Genomic DNA, 20,499 nt, shown 5'->3' on the forward strand with positions numbered 1-20,499 from the left:
ACAACAGACATTAGAAGATGTTTCATTCAGCAAAAATATTGGCAGATTTGCATAATCTTAGCCCCACCCCCTCCATTTTGACCCACAGTTTCCGGCATTATCTGCCAATTCTGTCCACTTCCCCAGGACGCGGGTGGGATGTGGAAGGGTACCCACTCTTCCGGGGCTGTGGGAGACTACAAGAAAAATCAGGAGTCTCCCACAAATGCCAGGAGAGTAGGTAAGTATGAGCTATACATATCACAAATCTAAGATCCAATCTATGGTTACACATTTAAAATGTATGAAGGGTGAAATTTCCTCTACAATCATCAATTAACCATCAACATCTGTCTCTCTCTCTCTCTCTCTCTGCACATTTCTTGGTGACACTTGTCATGCGGGTAATATACAGTCAGGGCCGTAGCCAGAACTTTGTGGGCCCAACATTTTGAAGGCTCCTGCCCCAATGCTTCTAGAGAGACACCTCTCTGCAAAGTGCATAAGTTGTTAAATGTATGCCCCATAATAGTGCCCTAGTTCATTGTATTGCTCCATATTACTGCCTTAGCACATTTTATGCCCCATAATGATGCCCTAGTTCATTTTATGACCCATAGTACTGCCTTTGTTCATTTTATGCACCACAATGCTGCCCTACTTAATTTTATGCTCCATAGTAGTGCCCTAGTTCATTTTCTGAACTATATTAGTCCCCTAGTTCGCGTTATGTCACATTGTAGGGCCCCTAGTACACATTATGCCACACAGTACTCCTAATTCACATTTTGTCATACAGTGTACCCAGTTCATATTATGTCACATTACAGTGCCTCAGTTCATATTATGCCCCCATTATAATGCCCTCCAGTTCATTTTCTATCACATTACAATGAGAGGTTCCAGGGCAGGGCATAACTAGATATAAGGGCCCCTATGTACCATTCAATGGTGAAAAATTTATTTAACACATGTAACTGTGACAGGGAAGGTGGGCCCCCTCAGCTCTGGGCCCCATAGCAGCTGCACTCCCTGCACCTATGGTAGCTATGCCCTTGTATATAACACATGTAACTGTGACAGGGAAGGTGGCCCCTCTCAGCTGAGGGCCCCATAGCAGCTGCTCTCCCTGCACCTATGGTAGCATACCCTTCAACTGTACCTTTTTGGCAGGTACAGTACCTTTTTTTTTTATGGTCTGTACCGATTTTTTACTCTCCAAACTTCCATTGAAAGTATAGGAAAGGGGTGTGTGGTCACACCCCCTTTCCTCGTGACCACGCCCCCTTTCAGAATTTGTACCGATTTTTATGTGTAAAATGTCGGAGGGTATGTGATAGCTACTCTCTTGTCATGGGGGCAATCTTTACCTATCAATTTTACCATCTGTAAATCTACCTCTACTAAATATATCCAAAGGTTTGAAGACCAACCAATTTATTTTTTTTCAAGTCCCCTTCAAGATAAACACTGAGCCCAGTGGATTATTTCCTTTCATAAATCTGCTGTTGCTTGGTTTTTTTTGGTTTTTATCAGCCAGGAGACTTTGCAATACTCATGTTGGTCATAGCCATGGTCAGGGAGATGTTTGAATTTGTGATTATAGTGTATCCAGTGAGCTGCAGTTTGATTTATAAGAGGACTCAGAGGCTTAGGACGTCAGGATAAATGACCTTGGTACGGGCAGTGGGAGCGTATAGTGAGAACAGGGCCTGGCTGTCATTACTGCAGAAGGTCAAAGGGCAACGTCTGCATGCTGTAATGAATGAGGTAATGTCAGCACCGCCTTCCTCAGAGAAGGGACCTTTACATTCTGGCACTAGGGTGACACATTCTTTAGGTGTACGCCATTAAACAAAGTCCCCAAAACAGTCAAATATTGAATTTAGCTCGAAAGTTGATAAGTACAAGTTTTCTTGGCAAAAAATTAGTGTTGACCATCGTCCATTGATGGTTGTGAACCATCGATGGTTTAATGGCACTGTTAAATAGTCTTGTCATTGATTGTGGAAAACCAATGCAATGGTACAGAGCTCCCCACACCCCGATGGTCCCCCCCCCCCCCCCCCTTCCTTCCCCCAAGTTGGTGTCGGGACACGTAGCTTAGCTTCACCCCCTGATGCACCCACAAAGCCCCGCCCCCAGGATCTGATTGGTCCACGGCCCAGCAAAAGAGCAGGGATGACCTTCAGACTAAATATAGTTCAACCCATAAAGATAGAATGGGTTTGCCAAGCTGGAACCCCGGTAAAATGGCTTTTCTGCCCTCTACCTGACTGATTGTTCTAATGGCGCGGCGGCCATTTTTTTCAGAGACCTGCGCATACGCTGTAGAGTCTGGCACTGTGCCAGAGTCTCTAGTGCTTAGACAGAGCACTAACAGCGCTGCTGCGGCTGCCGGCTACGGGACTCGGGAGAGGTGGGGACCCACACCCGTACACCAGAAAGGTAAGTATATAGAAGAAATGGGTGCAGTGTGTGTGGTGTGGGCCCCCTCTGGAGCCAGGGCCCCGTGTGCAATGCACACACTGCACCCATTATAAAATATAAATACGCCACTGGATGGATGATTCGTAAGCAAAGAAAGACGGATTCAGATTCAGCACTCGGGGTTGGGAAGGTTTCAATTTAGATTGATAAGAAAAAATAAACCCATTTCACTATCTACTGTACATACCAGGGTGGGATTCTCATCTCTAGGGTTCCACCAAGGATCACATGAGCCATGTGGCACCCGTAGGCAGGTACACACTGACAAATCAGGGGGGGTGCACAATGTATTTCTTGCGTTTGAGAAAAATACACACAAAAAAAGATTGACTGGTACTTTATCTCTGCCCACTTTCTCTCCAAGGCTTAATACATAGACCCCTTAGTTTCTGTACACTGCCGCAGCAGGGCACAGAGAGGTGCCCCGGGCTGGCACTCACTGCCCCCACTATGCACGTAACAAGTGCCAAGGAGCACAGCAAGCACTGGCGGAGCAGAGCAGGCCAGGCAGAAGGATGCCAGAGGCATCAGAAAGATGTGCCCTTCAGCTTTCTATGCCAGGGTGTCACCTAACAAGGTGGGAAAGGGGCTGTAGTGACTCCTTGGCTTGTGCCCTGGCCGATGGCAGCAGGGCACAAGCCACCCTTCCTCAAAGCCCTGTTATTGTATATATGTTATAATTAAAGGAGACCCACCCTTTTGGGATTCTGTGGAATTTTAGCCACAGAGCTGCTCCCATGGGAAGTTGCAAGGAAGAGGAGAAGGAGGTCCAGAAATAGGTCAAAGCTGTCCCATCTGCTTGACTTTCATTCCTCTTTAGTGTTGTTGATGGTTCCCTTTCCGTTACGGGGCCCCAGAAGACAATATACAGTAGCACGCGCACGCACTCTAGATGCAGAACATCTCCTAGCTTCACAACCCTATCAGTGATCAGCACCATGATTCCTCAATAAGCATTTGTACTCCTAATTCAGAACTTCCTATACTACAATGGGTATGCGGTTAAAGTACTGCCCGCCGGGATCTCGGCGGGCGCAATACCTACACCGGAATCCCGACAGGGGTACTATCCCGCTGTTGGAATACCGGCAAGGTAGGTAATTCTCCCTCAGTGGGTGTCCACGACACCCATAGAGGGAGAATAGAGCATGTGGCGAGTGAAGCAAGCCACCATACCCACAGCGTGGCGAGCACAGTGTGCCCGCAAGGGGCCTCAATGCACTTGCCCCCCTTTGCAGGCATTTTGGCGCATGGGATGCCGATGTTGGGATAGTGACAGTCGGCATTCCGTGCGGCGTGATCCCATACCGTGCCCCCTCCTCATTGCATTGGAGAAGGAAGAGTAGCAGTTCCCTCTTCCCTGTAACCCTTCCAGCTCACCAGCAGCAAATTATATGGGGTTTTATTTATTTATTATTTAGCGCAGCATATTCCGTTGCGCTTTACAATTAGAGCATTATTACTCTTTTATATTAGGGTTTTATTACTATTTTATGATATTCAGTAAAACTGAAAAATACAGGGTTTTTTTTTGTAAGTGAAAAATACAACAAAAGAGATTTATAAAATGGCTGCCTCACATGAGCAGTAGTGAAATTAGTCTCCGGAACATGGTGGGCACCATGTTTCCGGAGACCTGTGTATGCGCAGTAGACTATGCCTACTGCGCCGTGGATAGTAGGAGCCCACCTGGAGTCTGCACATGGGCCCCCTCCTCTGTTAAAACGCCCCAGGCTAATTGTGACTACCTATCTATACAATTAATGCAAGTATATATCAATATTACAACAGTTTTGGAAGAAGGAGTTGAAGTGAACAGATAGGGTGACTACATACTATACAGATGTGTAGATAATGCCTATTGGAATGGTGGGCAATTACTGTTAGTCCACACAGAGAGACCTTATCCAGGTTGCCTGGCTTATTGGTAAGCAGCTTGTATAGGGTACTTCTGGAACACTGGGGTAAAGTAGGGGGTAACAGTAGTGGTATCAAACGCAGGGTATTACAGCTAATAGGTGTCTCACCTCATGATCCAAGTACTGCATATGTGTATAGTACTGTGACACTCTAATACTGTAAAGAGGGCTGCAGTATGCACATGTGCAGTAGCACATCAGGTTGGAGGTCGCACCTCCCTGGGTCCTAGTGCCGGGAGTGTATGCAGCTCTCCCAACAATATGTTTGTCGATCTGAGTAAAAGTTGTATGCAGCCACTAGCAGTTCTGGCACCGTTCTACTGTAGACCCATTACTACTGGCTGCCTTTTATTTCTGCAGCCATTGGTTTGGTATACACTAGATTGTGGGGCTGGTCTTCAGTATGCCGGCTGTCGGGATCCCGGCGCACAGTATACCGGCGCCGGAATCCCGACAGCCGGCATACCGACACTTATTCTCCCTCGTGGGGTCCGCGACCCACCTGGAGGGAGAATAAAATAGCGTGGCGAGCGTAGCGAGCCCGCAAGGGGCTCATTTGCGCTCACCACACTGTCGGTATGCCGGCGGTCAGCCTCCCGGCGCCGGTATGCTGGTCGCCGGGAGCCCGACCGCCGGCATACCATACTACACCCGATTGTGGCACCCTCCCAAGACTCACACTTGACAAAGTGACCCTCACCCCAACCGTGTCAGCAGAACTTGACTGGCCAAAAGTGATCCATCTAAGCAGTGCCACGGTGTAGGAGATGTGGAGGGGCAAGCTGTGAATATACACAGTTCTTATCCAGGTACAGATGGAGTTATGCGTATCTTGGCTCCTCTGCTGCGCTTAGGCACACCATGGTTTATTAGCATAAACCCTTCATCTATTTTTCTAGGAAACAATACAATATAGAGAGAACAATTCATCAGGGGATTAAGTCATTACAACAGGGGATTAAGTCTGACTGCCCTGGCTCAATTAATCCTATTAAAGGCCAAGTTAAAGATGGCCCCATCTGTACATTCAGCACATTACAAACAGTATAAGCTCGGAAGATAATAAACTGTAAAATGTAAATGTTCTGCACCCTGACCTTCAGATAAAACACAGTATTTAGTGTTCTCTTAATATCCCAATGCAACTCTGTACGATATACTGCAGACTATTGCGACACCATCCCCATCTTAAGAGCAGCGTCCTGGAGGCATCATATACTGTATATATATATATATATATATATATATATATATATATATACTGTATATACATGTTAAAGATCAGACGTCAGATAAATTCAAGAGATTGCATCTAATATTGCTCAGCTTTCATTGGTTATGAATGTTCCCGTAAGAAACCTTTGGACAGTGTCGGTAAGTCACATGCACCAGCCCCACAGGTGCGCTATTTACTGTATGTGATGACACTATGCATTGGGTTTCACAATCCCAGTGACAATATCTATCAATAGGTAACATACATAGGGACCCATTTATCAATAATTACTTCTGCAGTGTGAGCTGGGCGCGATATTAGCAATTATACCTCCCAAATGTGATACTGCCACTCGTGTCCCTGTGGTGTGCTCCGATGGAAGAGACCACGTCAGCAGTCTCTTCACTCTTCTAACCGGACCCTGACCACGCTTGTGCGCCAGCCACTGCTGGGTAGGGATCTGGAGGAACCCTCTCCCAGTAAATTTTGCAAAGTGTAGCCCATAGGCTATGACAGCTACAGTCTCCAGATAGCGTTAGCTGCTGAGACAAACAGAGATGGCTTATACCCCTTTTACACTCGCAAAAATATCCCGGGATATTGCTCAGTGTGAAAGGGTACAGGGACAATTTCATCCCAGGTCTCGACCAGGGTTGAATCCGGGACCGTCCAGAGAAGCTGTGTAGTGTGAAAGGGCCCGTCCCGGGATTCACTACCCGAGACTGTTAATAGGCCTCGGATTGGAGCTTTCTTGGGCTCAGAAAAGATGATGTCATCTTTCAGAGCCCAGGAGAGCGTTCTGGAAGCATGCCAGCGTGAGATGAATAATCAGTGACTATACCAGGGTTGGCATACCAGATCCTGGCTGTGCACCCGGGGACAGGCCTGTGACATCTGCGGGTGCCCCAATACAGCGCCGCCATGTCATTAGACTGTTCCTAGAAGAGCTGAGTGGCCCGAGTTAGGGGGCATGTCTGGGGGCGTGGCTATCTCACACACACACACACACACACACACACACACACACACACACACACACACACACACACACACACACACCTTGTGCCAGCCTTTGATACCATGTATGAGGGTGTAGTATGGTATGCCGGCGGTCGGGCTCCCGGTGACCAGCATACCGGCGCCGGGAGCCCGACCGCCGGCATACCGACAGCGTGGCGAGCGCAAATGAGCCCCTTGCAGGCTCGTGGCGCTCGCCACGCTGCGGGCACAGTATTTTATTCTCCCTCCAGGGGGGTCGTGGACCCCCACAAGGGAGAATAAGTGTCTGTATGCCGGCTGTCGGGATTCCGGCACCGGTATACTGTGCGCCGGGATCCCGACAGCCGGCATACTGAAGACCACCCCATGTATGAGTTTCCAGGCATTAGGGAAGGCATTTGCAGGGATATCCCGGGATCAGTGTAAATGGGGCTGTCCCGAGTCGATCCCAGGTCTTAGTGCAGTGTGAAAGGGGTCAGTCCCGGGAATGCATCCCGGAAGTGTCCCGGCTGTGTGAGTGTAAAAGGGGTATAAATATGACTGCACTGCATGCCCCAAAGAAACCTCTCAGGTCTGCTTTGCTGTGGGAAATGGAGGGACTGCAGCAGGTACTTAAACTTCCCTGTCCACGTAGTGCTTACAGAGAGGTGGGCTAATGACACAAAGTGCATCATCAAACCACATTAATGCATACCTCCCAACTGTGCCGATTTTCGCGGGACAGTCCGTTTTTTGTTGGGACTGTCCCGCTGTCCCACCCGCGGCCGCAGTGTCGGGAGGGGGGGGGGCAGTTGGGAGGATCCTGCACTCGTTGCTCTGCTAAGAGGTGAATAGACGCTGTGCGCATTGTCTATTCAGTGGAGACCGGAGGAGAGGGGGCATGCCAGCAGCTCACGGAGCGCTGGGCATGCCCCCTCACTGACGAAAATAGGGGCGTGGCTCGCTATTGCGGGTCCTCCACGAAGCCACTCCCCCTTCATAGGCCACATACCCATTTTATGAGCGGGCGTGGCTTCGCAGCGCGTGTACCTCTTTCATGAGGAAGAATGTTGGGAGGTATGTTAATGAACTGCCATGCTGGCACGTCCCCTTGACACCAACCCTTTCCCCAACGCCAAAATGTTAGGAGGTTGCAACTGTGACATTGGCTCAGCCCACAAAATAGCTGCTCCATTGTGTACCAGGTGTTGGGTGGGCATCACAGCTCCTTGAGTTATGAACCACATAACTGCTGGCCCCTCATTCCTTCTAGTGCATTTGGAGGGGTAATTCAGAACTGTTCGCTCGCTAGCTGTTTTTTGCAGTCCTGCGTTTGCATAGTCGCCGCCCACCGGGAGTGTATTTTAGCTGTGCAGCCGAGCGGTACAAAAAGATCTTGTGCAGTTTCTGAGTAGCCCAGGACTTACTCAGCCGCTGCCATCACTTCAGCCTGTCCGGGTCCGGAATTGACATCAGACACCCGCCCTGCAAACGCTTGGCAACGCCTGCGTTTTTCCAGACACTCCCAGAAAACAGTCAGTTGACACCCATAAACGCCCTCTTCCTGTCAATTTCCTTGCGATCGCCTGTGTGAATGTATTCTTCGCGCAAACCCATCGCTGAGCGGCGATCCGCTTTGTACCCATGCGACGCGCCTATGCATTGCGGTGCATACGCATGCGCAGTTCAGACATGATCTCAGAGCTGCAAAAAACGCAGCCTAGCGATCAGGTCTGAATTACCCCCACGGTCAGGGCCGGTTCTAGCCCTTGTTGCGCCCCAGGCAAAAAAATAGGGGCGTGGCTTCCTATGGGGGCGTGGTCAGTTACACCCCCATTTGTGCCCCCTGTAGAGTAGCGCCGTTGAAAGAAAAAATAAAGAAAGAAAGAAATACTATCCCCGCTCCTGATTCCCGACCGCTGCAGACCTCCGCAGGCGCCGCTCCTCTCCTCGGATCTATGGGAGAGACGTCATGACGTCTCTCCCATAGCACATAGGTGTCAAAGTCGAAAAATATTGTAATGCATACACCATGTACTAACCCCTTACACATGCCCGCTGCGCGTGCACTTATTCCGCCGTGCGTGCACATATCCGCAATTTGCGTATGATCGCTACCGCGTTCCTGCGCGTGGTATGGGTATTTACGGCGGAGTTTGTGAGCGCATAGAGGGTTATTAGAACATTACATATTTAACCCAAATAGTGTACATTTTAGATATAGCTCCCTTGCACCACATCAGCGAGTATCAACAGTTTAAACAGTTCCAGGACTAAGGGATTCGCCTTTGCATGATAGGAAGGGTCAGATAAAGGTTAGAAGGTGATGTCTAGTATCCAGCTGTAGGGTATTTTAAGGGTAACATTCCGGTATTGGTTAGAGAAAGAACGCATGTTCCAGCGTATAGTTATGTGCAGAAGTAGAATATAGATATAGATATAGACTGTATTTACTGTATATTGGCCCTCATTCCGAGTTGATCGGTCGCAAGGCGAATTTAGCAGAGTTACACACGCTAAGCCGCCGCCTACTGGGAGTGAATCTTAGCTTCTTAAAATTGCGACCGATGTATTCGCAATATTGCGATTACTAACTACTTAGCAGTTTCAGAGTAGCTTCAGACTTACTCTGCCTGTGCGATCAGTTCAGTGCTTGTCGTTCCTGGTTGACGTCACAAACACACCCAGCGTTCGCCCAGGCACTCCCACCGTTTCTCCGGCCACTCCTGCGTTTTTTCCGGAAACGGTAGCGTTTTCAGCCACACGCCCCTGAAACGCCGTGTTTCCGCCCAGTAACACCCATTTCCTGTCAATCACATTACGATCGCCGGAGCGATGATAAAGCCGTGAGTAAAATTACTTTCTACATAGCAAAGTTACTTGGCGCAGTCGCAGTGCGAACATTGCGCATGCGTACTAAGCGGATTTTCATTGCGATGCAATGAAAAATACCGAGCGAACAACTCGGAATGAGGGCCCTTATGTATGCGGCGGGAATCCAGAGGATACCACCCCCAAGAGCAGTTGAGAAAGACATCGCCCACCTTTTCAAATCAACCTATGACCTCTCCTGTAATGTAAAGATGCACCTCTGCGTCCAATGGACAATGAGATTACAGTGACCATTGTATTGTGTATGTAAGTTGTGTATAAAAAGCCCGTTGTTGCCTGGCCGGTCAGAAGACTCTGAACGCTTTCTACCTGATAAGCGGAGGACTGGTCCAGGTTGCGCTTGCGAACATTCTCACGTATGTACATTGACTGTAGCCATTATTCTGTTTTAGATTTATCTTGTTAGCCTGTAGTGTATGATTTGTACTGTTATCCCTTTTGAAATAATCCACTGTGGCCTTAGAACCCTGTGGTTCAACTACATATCGGTGTTGTGTCCTCCTTTCCCTGCTAGGGTTTAAAGCGTATTTAACTGTATAAGGTTTATAAGTATTGATAAGGTGTACGCACTGCGGGTACTTTATACCGTCAGCGCTACTTAAGGTTTAAGGTATAACATCCTTGCAGTGCTTTGCTGCATAAAGGTTTAAAGTGTAACCATATTATTACATTGTATTACTAATAAGGTTTAAAGGTTATCAATTGTGTGTGCGCGTGCTGTGCGTACTCTGTACACTCAGCGCGGCGTGTGTACGCCAAGTACGTACCACGTACGGGACTCCGTACGCAAATAGCGTACAAAGTGCGTAGCGCGTGTATTTAGTCTAGCGGCCATAGCGGCTCCACGGTAAAAGTGTATCTAGAGGTATAGCTTTATGGTTTAAGATAATATCGACATTATCAGAGGTCAATTATGACCCCTGGCGTCTGTACCAGTCCCACAATGCTGTGCGGTGTGCGATGACGTCATCGCGCACCGCACAGCAAAGGTCCTCTCCACGAAGGGAAACTAGATGGGTAGCGTCTAGTTCCCTTCACAGCGGGGGACACAGTGGCAGCGGGGGGCACAGTAGCGGATCTTGTCATGGTGCGGCGCCCTCCAGATGGCGCCGGCGCCCACCGGAAGGCGGCGCCCCGGGCAAAAGTCCTGATTGCCCGTGGCAAGATCCGCTACTGCCCACGGTGTACAGTTTGGCGTTTGCTAATCAGTTTATAAGGAATCTTGCTGTCCCTTTTTGGCAGTTTACAGCTTCTAAACAAATGTAACGCCTGTGCCCATGTAGTTATCAACAATTCATGTTGAATTTTGCTCCCACCGACACATCCAGATGCCTCATGCTTTAAAATTCCCACATACATCAACCAAGGTGACTCATGACTCAGAACTGTCTTTCCTTCTTATCTAACTTCATGTGCAAGTTGTAAGATTTCACCAGTTAATGAATAACTCATGTTAGTTCTGCTAGGCAGGATACGTGAATAACACAGCTAGTGTGATGGATTCCATACTGTGATTGGGAACAGGGTCGGACTGGCCCACAGGGGTACCAGGGAAACCACCGGTAGGCCCCACTGCCTGAGTGCCCACTCCTTCCTCTAGGGATCAGGCTCCAGACTGTGCACCTGTATTATACATGGTAGATATGTTACATTACACTGGACAAGACAATTGTGTATTTCAAGCCTCTGTGGAGGCTGGCCACACCCCTTCTGTAGGCTGGCCACAACCCTAAGCATTGGCCCATACCACTGCATCCCCCTGGTGGGCCTTTCATGTCCCAGTCCGACACTGATTGGGAATAATATACAGCTCTGACGATGTACAGAGAAACAGCAGGCTTTTCTCCTAGCGTCATAGCGGGCATGCAGCTCTAAAACTAAGGTGGCCAATCCCGGGATCAGGATCGGTGGGATCCCGGAATTTTGGCCCAACATTGCTGGGATTTCAATCCCAGGATTGGAGCCTCCAATCGCAGGATTATGGGATTCATTTGCACGTGCGCATTTTTTGTTTTTGTGCCGGGCAGTGCTGAGCAACAGCGGCACTCGGTTCAGATGCCGCCTGGCTACCCAACTGTGCAGCTTTGTGATGTCAGAGGTCATGATGCCCAGTCCCACGCCAGCCTGCACCTTCATCCACGCCCACTCACATAAATTGAGGACTGCAGCACATCAGTGCCCAGCCAAGCGGTCATGTGTCATGGTGTCTGACGTGTCAATGACGAATCCCGGGATTGAAAGAAGAATTATACATTTTCTTAGGCTACCACTCTGCTTTCTGGTTCGGCGTCTGTGGACTTACTGTGCATGCACGCCCGGCGTATACATCAGTGCGGGACCCATTACAGAAGCCCATAGACTACAACAGGCTAACGACAACTCCAGATGTCGGTCATTCGGAAGTTGGGTAAATCCAACTGTATAGCAGTCCCCATAGAAAGCTCTTTGCAGCCGGAATGGAAGGACCGTGGCAGATATTGGAGATTCCTTCTGTAATCCCTCCATGTCACATCTAGGGGATCCTTAATATTTGTGGGTAACCCCCTGCAAATATCAATCGATAAAGAGGCCCCTTAATAATTTACATAATTCCAGTCCTCACTGGAAGTTACCCATACTGCAGTATGCCTATAGCCATTATAAATCATCTCTTTTATGGTCTTTCTCCTGCGAATTTGACAGCAAAAGCCAATATGTGCTTGCTTAAGCAAGGCTACTACTCATTTGTACTCCTGTGACCATAACATTCCATGCAGGAAACTCATAAATCAGTGGCAGACACATATTTACTTATTTATTGTTTTAATGCTGCCTTTCACACCTATTTCATAAATTATCCTTGGCTGAGCTACAGAATTTATGACATAATATGTTGCTAACCCCCCCCCCCACACACCCCACTCCGCACCCAGGCCCCCCTCTGGTCAGCAAACTCCCCCCCCCCCCGGGTGTGCCCGCTTGGTACCTTGCCTCCTCCCCACGAGGCTGGTTACTGAACGATGCACGCACCCTGAGACTATGCTCTCCCTCTTCTCCCTATGGCGCTGCGCCCTTTCCTGCGCCTCACTGCTGTGCTGGGCCTGGTGAGTCTCAAAGCTAGGGTGGAGCAGCAAAGGGTCTCTAAAATACCTAACACTGTATCTGCAGGCAGGCAGGTGAATGCAGAGGCTGCACATCCTGCCATTCCTCCACGCCAGAGTCTGTGCAGGGGCCAGGGACCGCTGTAGGGCCGGCCTCCTAGAGTGCAAGGAAGAGGAGCTGTAGCCCCATCTTCCGGCCGCTGTGGATGGCCGTGTGATGTCCCGCATGCAGATGTGCGGCACCTCCCTCCCCGCTCCTCTGGGGCAGCACAGGGAGAGATTCTGGTAATCTCCAGGATCCGCTGCTAGCAGGAAAGCTCCTGATGGCGGAGGCTGTGGAGTGGAGAGACAGCACAGCAGGATCAGAGCTGGGACAGTGCAGCTCTGGCCAGGAAGGGGGAAGGGGGGGGGGGAGGTTGGTCTCCTACCCCCCGCCCCCTTAATCTGGCTCTGCTGCTGCCTATTTCTCTGACGTCCTAGTGGATGCTGGGACTCCGTAAGGACCATGGGGAATAGCGGCTCCGCAGGAGACAGGGCACAAGAATAAAAGCTTTAGGATCAGGTGGTGTGCACTGGCTCCTCCCCCTATGACCCTCCTCCAAGCCTCAGTTAGATTTTTGTGCCCGAACGAGAAGGGTGCAGGCTAGGTGGCTCTCCTGAGCTGCTTAGAATAAAAGTTTATTTTAGGTTTTTTATTTTCAGTGAGTCCTGCTGGCAACAGGCTCACTGCATCGTGGGACTAAGGGGAGAAGAAGCGAACTCACCTGCGTGCATAGTGGATTGGGCTTCTTAGGCTACTGGACATTAGCTCCAGAGGGACGATCACAGGTTCAGCCTGGATGGGTCCCGGAGCCGCGCCGCCGGCCCCCTTACAGAGCCAGAAGAGCGAAGAGGTCCGGTGAAATCGGCGGCAGAAGACGGTCCTGTCTTCAGACTAAGGTAGCGCACAGCACCGCAGCTGTGCGCCATTGCTCTCAGCACACTTCACACTCCGGTCACTGAGGGTGCAGGGCGCTGGGGGGGGGGCGCCCTGAGACGCAATATAAACAGATAATACCTTAGGTTGGCAAAAGAATACATCACATATAGCTCCTGGGCTATATGGATGTATTTTAACCCCTGCCATTTTTACAGAAAAGAGCGGGAGATAAGGACGTCGTGAAGGGGCGGAGCCTATCTCCTCAGCACACAAGCGCCATTTTCCCTCACAGCTCCGCTGGAAGGACGGCTCCCTGACTCTCCCCTGCAGTCCTGCTTCAGAATCAGGGTAAAAAAGAGAAGGGGGGGCACTATTGGCAGCTAATAATAATAAACAGCAGCTATAAGGGAATAACACTTATATAAGGTTATCCCTGTATATATATATAGCGCTTGGTGTGTGCTGGCAGACTCTCCCTCTGTCTCTCCAAAGGGCTAGTGGGGTTCTGTCCTCTATCAGAGCATTCCCGGTGTGTGTGCTGTGTGTCGGTACGTGTGTGTCGACATGTATGAGGAGGAAAATGATGTGGAGGCGGAGCAATTGCCTGGGTTAGTGATGTCACCCCCTAGGGAGTCGACACCTGACTGGATGATCGTATTAAAAGAATTAAGTGATAATGTCAGCACTTTGCAAAAAACTGTTGACGACATGAGACAGCCGGCAAATCAATTAGTGCCTGTCCAGGCGTCTCAGACACCGTCAGGGGCCCTAAAACGCCCGTTACCTCAGTGGGTCGACACAGACCCAGACACAGATACTGAGTCTAGTGTCGACGGTGAGGAGACAAACGTAATGTCCAGTAGGGCCACACGTTACATGATCACGGCAATGAAGGAGGCATTGAACATTTCTGACACTACAAGTACCACAAAGAAGGGTATTATGTGGGGTGTGAAAAAACTACCAATAGTTTTTCCTGAGTCAGATGAATTAAATGAGGTGTGTGATAAAGCGTGGGTTTCCCCCGACAAAAAACTGCTAATTTCTAATAAATTATTGGCACTATATCCTTTCCCGTCAGAGGTTAGGACGCGTTGGGAAACACCCCCTAGGGTAGATAAGGCGCTCACACGTTTATCTAAACAAGTAGCGTTACCGTCTCCTGATACGGCCACCCTCAAAGAACCAGCTGATAGAAGGCTGGAAAATATCCTAAAAAGTATATACACACATACTGGTGTTATACTGCGACCAGCAATCGCTTCAGCCTGGATGTGCAGTGCTGGAGTCGCGTGGTCGGATTCCCTGACTGAAAAAATATTGATACCCTGGATAGGGACAATATATTGTTAACTATAGAGCATTTGAAGGATGCATTACTATATATGCGTGATGCACAGAGGGATATTTGCACCCTGGCATCAAGAGTAAGTGCTATGTCCATTTCTGCCAGAAGAGCGTTATGGACGCGACAGTGGTCAGGGGATGCGGATTCCAAACGACATATGGAAGTATTTCCGTATAAAGGGGAGGAGTTATTTGGGGCTGGTCTATCGGACCTGGTGGCCACGGCAACGGCTGGAAAGTCCACCTTTTTACCCCAGGTCACTTCACATCAGCAGAAAAAGACACCGTCTTTTCAAACTCAGTCCTTTCGTTCCCATAAGTACAAGCGAGCAAAAGGCCACTCTTTTCTGCCCCGGGGCAGAGGAAGAGTAAAAAGACTGCACCATGCAGCCGCTTCCCAGGAGCAGAAGCCCTCCCCTGCTTCTGCCAAGTCTTCAGCATGACGCTGGGGCTTTACAAGCAGACTCAGACATGGTGGGGGCCCGTCTCAAGAATTCCAACGCGCAGTGGGCTCACTCGCAAGTGGACCCCTGGATTCTACAGGTAGTGTCGCAGGGGTACAAACTGGAATTCGAGGCGTTTCCCCCTCGCCGGTTCCTGAAGTCTGCTCTACCAAAGTCTCCCTCCGACAGGGAGGCAGTTTTGGAAGCCATTCACAAGCTGTATTCCCAGCAGGTGATAATCAAGGTACCCCTCCTACAACAGGGAAAGGGGTATTATTCCACGCTGTTTGTGGTACCGAAGCCGGACGGCTCGGTGAGACCAATTTTAAATCTGAAATCCTTGAACACTTACATAAAAAGGTTCAAATTCAAGATGGAGTCACTCAGAGCGGTGATAGCGAACCTGGAAGAAGGGGACTATATGGTGTCTCTGGACATCAAAGATGCTTATCTCCACGTCCCAATCTACCCTTCTCACCAAGGGTACCTCAGGTTTGTAGTACAAAACTGTCATTATCAGTTTCAGACGCTGCCGTTTGGGTTGTCCACGGCACCTCGGGTCTTTACCAAGGTAATGGCCGAAATGATGATTCTTCTTCGAAGAAAAGGCATCTTAATTATCCCTTACTTGGACGATCTCCTGATAAGGGCAAGGTCCAGGGAACAGTTAGAAGTCGGAGTAGCACTATCTCAGGTAGTGTTACGTCAGCACGGGTGGATCCTAAATATTCCAAAATCGCAGCTGATTCCAACGACACGTCTACTGTTCCTAGGAATGATTCTGGACACAGTCCAGAAGAAGGTGTTTCTCCCGGAGGAGAAGGCCAGGGAGTTATCCGAGCTAGTCAGGAACCTCCTAAAACCAGGCCAGGTGTCAGTGCATCAGTGCACGAGGGTCCTGGGAAAAATGGTGGCTTCTTACGAAGCGATTCCATTCGGAAGATTCCATGCAAGAACGTTTTCAGTGGGATCTACTGGACAAATGGTCCGGATCGCATCTTCAGATGCATCAGCGGATAACCCTGTCGCCAAGGACAAGGGTGTCTCTTCTGTGGTGGCTGCAGAGTGCTCATCTACTAGAGGGCCACAGATTTGGCATTCAGGATTGGATCCTGGTGACCACGGATGCAAGCCTGAGAGGCTGGGGAGCAGTCACACAGGGAAGAAATTTCCAGGGCTTGTGGTCAAGCATGGAAACATCTCTTCATATAAACATTCTGGAACTAAGGGCCATTTACAATGCCCTAAGTCAAGCGAAACCCCTGCTTCAGGGTCAGGCGGTATTGATCCAATCGGACAACATCACGTCAGTCGCCCACGTAAACAGACAGGGCGGCACGAGAAGCAGGAGGGCAATGGCAGAAGCTGCAAGGATTCTTCGCTGGGCGAAAAATCATGTGATAGCACTGTCAGCAGTGTTCATTCCGGGAGTGGACAACTGGGAAGCAGACTTCCTCAGCAGACACGACCTCCACCCGGGAGAGTGGGGACTTCACCCAGAAGTCTTCCACCTGATAGTAAACCGTTGGGAAAAACCAAAGGTGGACATGATGGCGTCCCGTCTAAACAAAAAACTAGACAGATATTGCGCCAGGTCAAGGGACCCTCAGGCAATAGCGGTGGACGCTCTGGTAACGCCGTGGGTGTACCAGTCAGTGTATGTGTTCCCTCCTCTACCTCTCATACCAAAAGTACTGAGAATCATAAGAAGGAGAGGAGTAAGAACTATACTCGTGGTTCCGGATTGGCCAAGAAGGACTTGGTACCCGGAACTTCAAGAGATGCTCACGGACGAACCGTGGCCTCTACCTCTAAGAAAGGACCTGCTCCAGCAGGGGCCTTGTCTGTTCCAAGACTTACCGCGGCTGCGTTTGACGGCATGGCGGTTGAACGCCGGATCCTGAAGGAAAAAGGCATTCCAGATGAAGTCATCCCTACCCTGGTCAAGGCCAGGAAGGACGTAACCGCAAAACATTATCACCGCATTTGGCGAAAATATGTTGCGTGGTGTGAGGCCAAGAAGGCCCCTACAGAGGAATTTCAACTGGGTCGTTTCCTCCATTTCCTGCAAACAGGACTATCTATGGGCCTAAAATTAGGGTCCATTAAGGTTCAAATTTCGGCCCTGTCGATTTTCTTCCAGAAAGAACTGGCTTCCGTGCCTGAAGTTCAGACATTTGTTAAAGGGGTACTGCATATACAGCCTCCTTTTGTGCCTCCAGTGGCACCTTGGGATCTCAATGTTGTGTTGAGTTTCCTAAAGTCACATTGGTTTGAACCACTCACCACTGTGGACTTAAAATATCTCACATGCTTGGAGGACTCTAAGTTGCTTGACGTTGTCAGGGCCCTGAAAATATATGTTTCCAGGACGGCTGGAGTCAGAAAATCTGACTCACTGTTTATCCTGTATGCACCCAACAAACTGGGTGCTCCTGCTTCTAAGCAGACGATTGCTCGTTGGATTTGTAGTACAATTCAGCTTGCACATTCTGTGGCAGGCCTGCCACAGCCAAAATCGGTAAAAGCCCATTCCACAAGGAAAGTGGGCTCATCTTGGGCGGCTGCCCGAGGGGTCTCGGCTTTACAACTTTGCCGAGCAGCTACTTTGTCAGGGGCAAACACGTTTGCTAAATTCTACAAATTTGATACCCTGGCTAAGGAGGACCTGGAGTTCTCTCATTCGGTGCTGCAGAGTCATCCGCACTCTCCCGCCCGTTTGGGAGCTTTGGTATAATCCCCATGGTCCTTACGGAGTCCCAGCATCCACTAGGACGTCAGAGAAAATAAGATTTTACTTACCGATAAATCTATTTCTCGTAGTCCGTAGTGGATGCTGGGCGCCCATCCCAAGTGCGGATTGTCTGCAATACTTGTATATAGTTATTGTTACAAAAATTCGGGTTATTATTGTGAGCCATCTTTTCAGAGGCTCCCTTTCGTTTTATCATACTGTTAACTGGGTTCAGATCACGAGTTGTACGGTGTGATTGGTGTGGCTGGTATGAGTCTTACCCGGGATTCAATATCCTTCCTTATTATGTACGCTCGTCCGGGCACAGTATCCTAACTGAGGCTTGGAGGAGGGTCATAGGGGGAGGAGCCAGTGCACATCACCTGATCCTAAAGCTTTTATTCTTGTGCCCTGTCTCCTGCAGAGCCGCTATTCCCCATGGTCCTTACGGAGTCCCAGCATCCACTACGGACTACGAGAAATAGATTTATCGGTAAGTAAAATCTTATTTTTTTTGTATCATTCTTAATTCTTCTAACTAGTTCCAGGGAACAAAAAAAAATCAGTGAAATAATTTCAAAACAGGAAAGCCTGTTTAACAATTGTCAGGGCACCCTGGTAGGAATGGCCATCGAATGCTTTGCATCGATAGCATTAAACGATCGACAAGAAACCATCAATGGTTTCACACACTTATTTGCATTCCTGCTGTCGATAGCGGATCAATCAAGGAAGAGGGTGGGACTGAATGGGATGGGCCTAAATGGCAGGCCAATCAGAGAAGGGGAGGGACTGGCCTAAACTCTGCTCCCCTGCACCAGACAGGCAAGAAAACCTCACATTGCTGCCTTCTCTGCCATTAATGTGGGAAAACCATCAAATCACCATCCATGGCGAAACTATCGACCACGGGTTGCAAACCATCAATACTACAATTTCCACTTCACATCCGTAAATGGTGCATTTACGCCTTGCGTAAATACACCAAAACTGTTTGGCAAAGCAGTAAGACTAAAGGGTCTATTCAATTGAAGTCGGACTTTCCGTCAAGTCGGAGAGCCGGCAGTTTCCGACTTTTTTTTGGCGAATCAGGATTCGACCTATTCAATGGAGCTGCCGTTTTTCCGACTTGTCAGAAAACACATGGATCGACGGATTAGCTGCTTGTTTTGTCGAATTAGCGGCCAATTCCTACATTTCGTTGGCCCGTTTTCGACAATGCTGATCTGACTTCAAAAAAAGTCGGATCAGCATTGTCGGAAACAGGCAAAACCTGTTGGATTTGGCCGCTAATCGAATACTGCACTGTCGGATCCTCTCCGTCGGAGAGGATCTGACAATGCATTGAATAGACCCTTCAGCGGTAAAACTATTCTTCCCGCTCCAGGCACGTGCTCTGGCGATATTCTCTAAGTAAATTGTAACATGGCCACATAATTGTAATTAGGCCCATTTGTACATTAACATTCATTAAACAACATGTGATCCTGAGATTGTAATATTGGGGGTAATTCCAAGTTGATCGCAGCAGGATTTTTGATAGCAATTGGGCAAAACCATGTGCACTGCAGGGGAGGGGGAGAGAGGGGGGCAGATATAACGTGTGCAGAAAGAGTTAGATTTGGGTGGGTTATTTTATTTCTGTGCAGGGTAAATACTGGCTGCTTTATTTTTACACTGCAAATTAGATTGCAGATTGACCACACTCCACCCAAATCTAACTCTCTCTGCACATGTTATATCTGCCTCCCCTGCAGTGCACATGGTTTTGCCCAATTGTTAACAAAGATCCTGCTGCGATCAACTTGGAATTACCCCCATTATGCATAAGAGCTTACATGCACATTCTCACCAGCAATGATTTTCAGATGTTGCCAAGTATTGTAAACGCACCTGTTGTCAAGGTCATGTTACTGCAGAGTGCAGCTGTGGCAGACAGATGTGCCCTTATCATACTGCAGGAGGACGGTTACATGCGAGTGTGGTATACAGCGAGTTACATTGTTACAGTATATTGCATCTACTTTGTCCACCATTATTATACTCAAGTAAATCTCACCCTCCTCCCAAGGCATTGGCAGTTCCTAGCATTCACTCTCCCATGGGTGGCTATATACCCAGGGTGGCTATACGGAGGGCATGATCCCTTAACTTTTTCTGGTGAGCGGTGACCACTTTAAATATAGCTGATGAGAAGCAGACGGACCTAAGACGCAGAGGTCGCGCTCCCTGACCACACGCCGCTGCTGCGTCTATTTCCGTCCAGCCCTGAACGCATGAGCATCAGCAAGTCGCAGGCCCGCAGCGCATAAGAGGATGCTGATATAGATACTGCTGGACGCACAGTGGTGACATTCAGCTGCAGAAACTGGAGAGGAGCATCTTAACCCTTCCACCCCTGGGAGAATGAGTCAGGACCACAAGACTCTCTGCAGCGCAGCAAAATAACACTGGTGCTTTTTATAGAGGCCAGACCTCCCCTTTTAAGGAAGGACATCATGC

At 49.1% G+C, this 20,499-nt stretch overlaps 1 protein-coding gene across 1 annotated transcript in view; it reads right to left on the reverse strand.

The window, feature by feature from the left end:
- Positions 1-20,499, reverse strand: part of SLC6A8 (solute carrier family 6 member 8) — a 95,352-nt gene that overhangs the window by 72,430 nt on the left and 2,423 nt on the right. The window lies entirely within an intron of this gene.

This window comes from Pseudophryne corroboree, chromosome 8 (genome assembly GCF_028390025.1).
Source record: "Pseudophryne corroboree isolate aPseCor3 chromosome 8, aPseCor3.hap2, whole genome shotgun sequence".
NCBI classification, from domain to species: Eukaryota; Metazoa; Chordata; class Amphibia; order Anura; family Myobatrachidae; genus Pseudophryne; species Pseudophryne corroboree.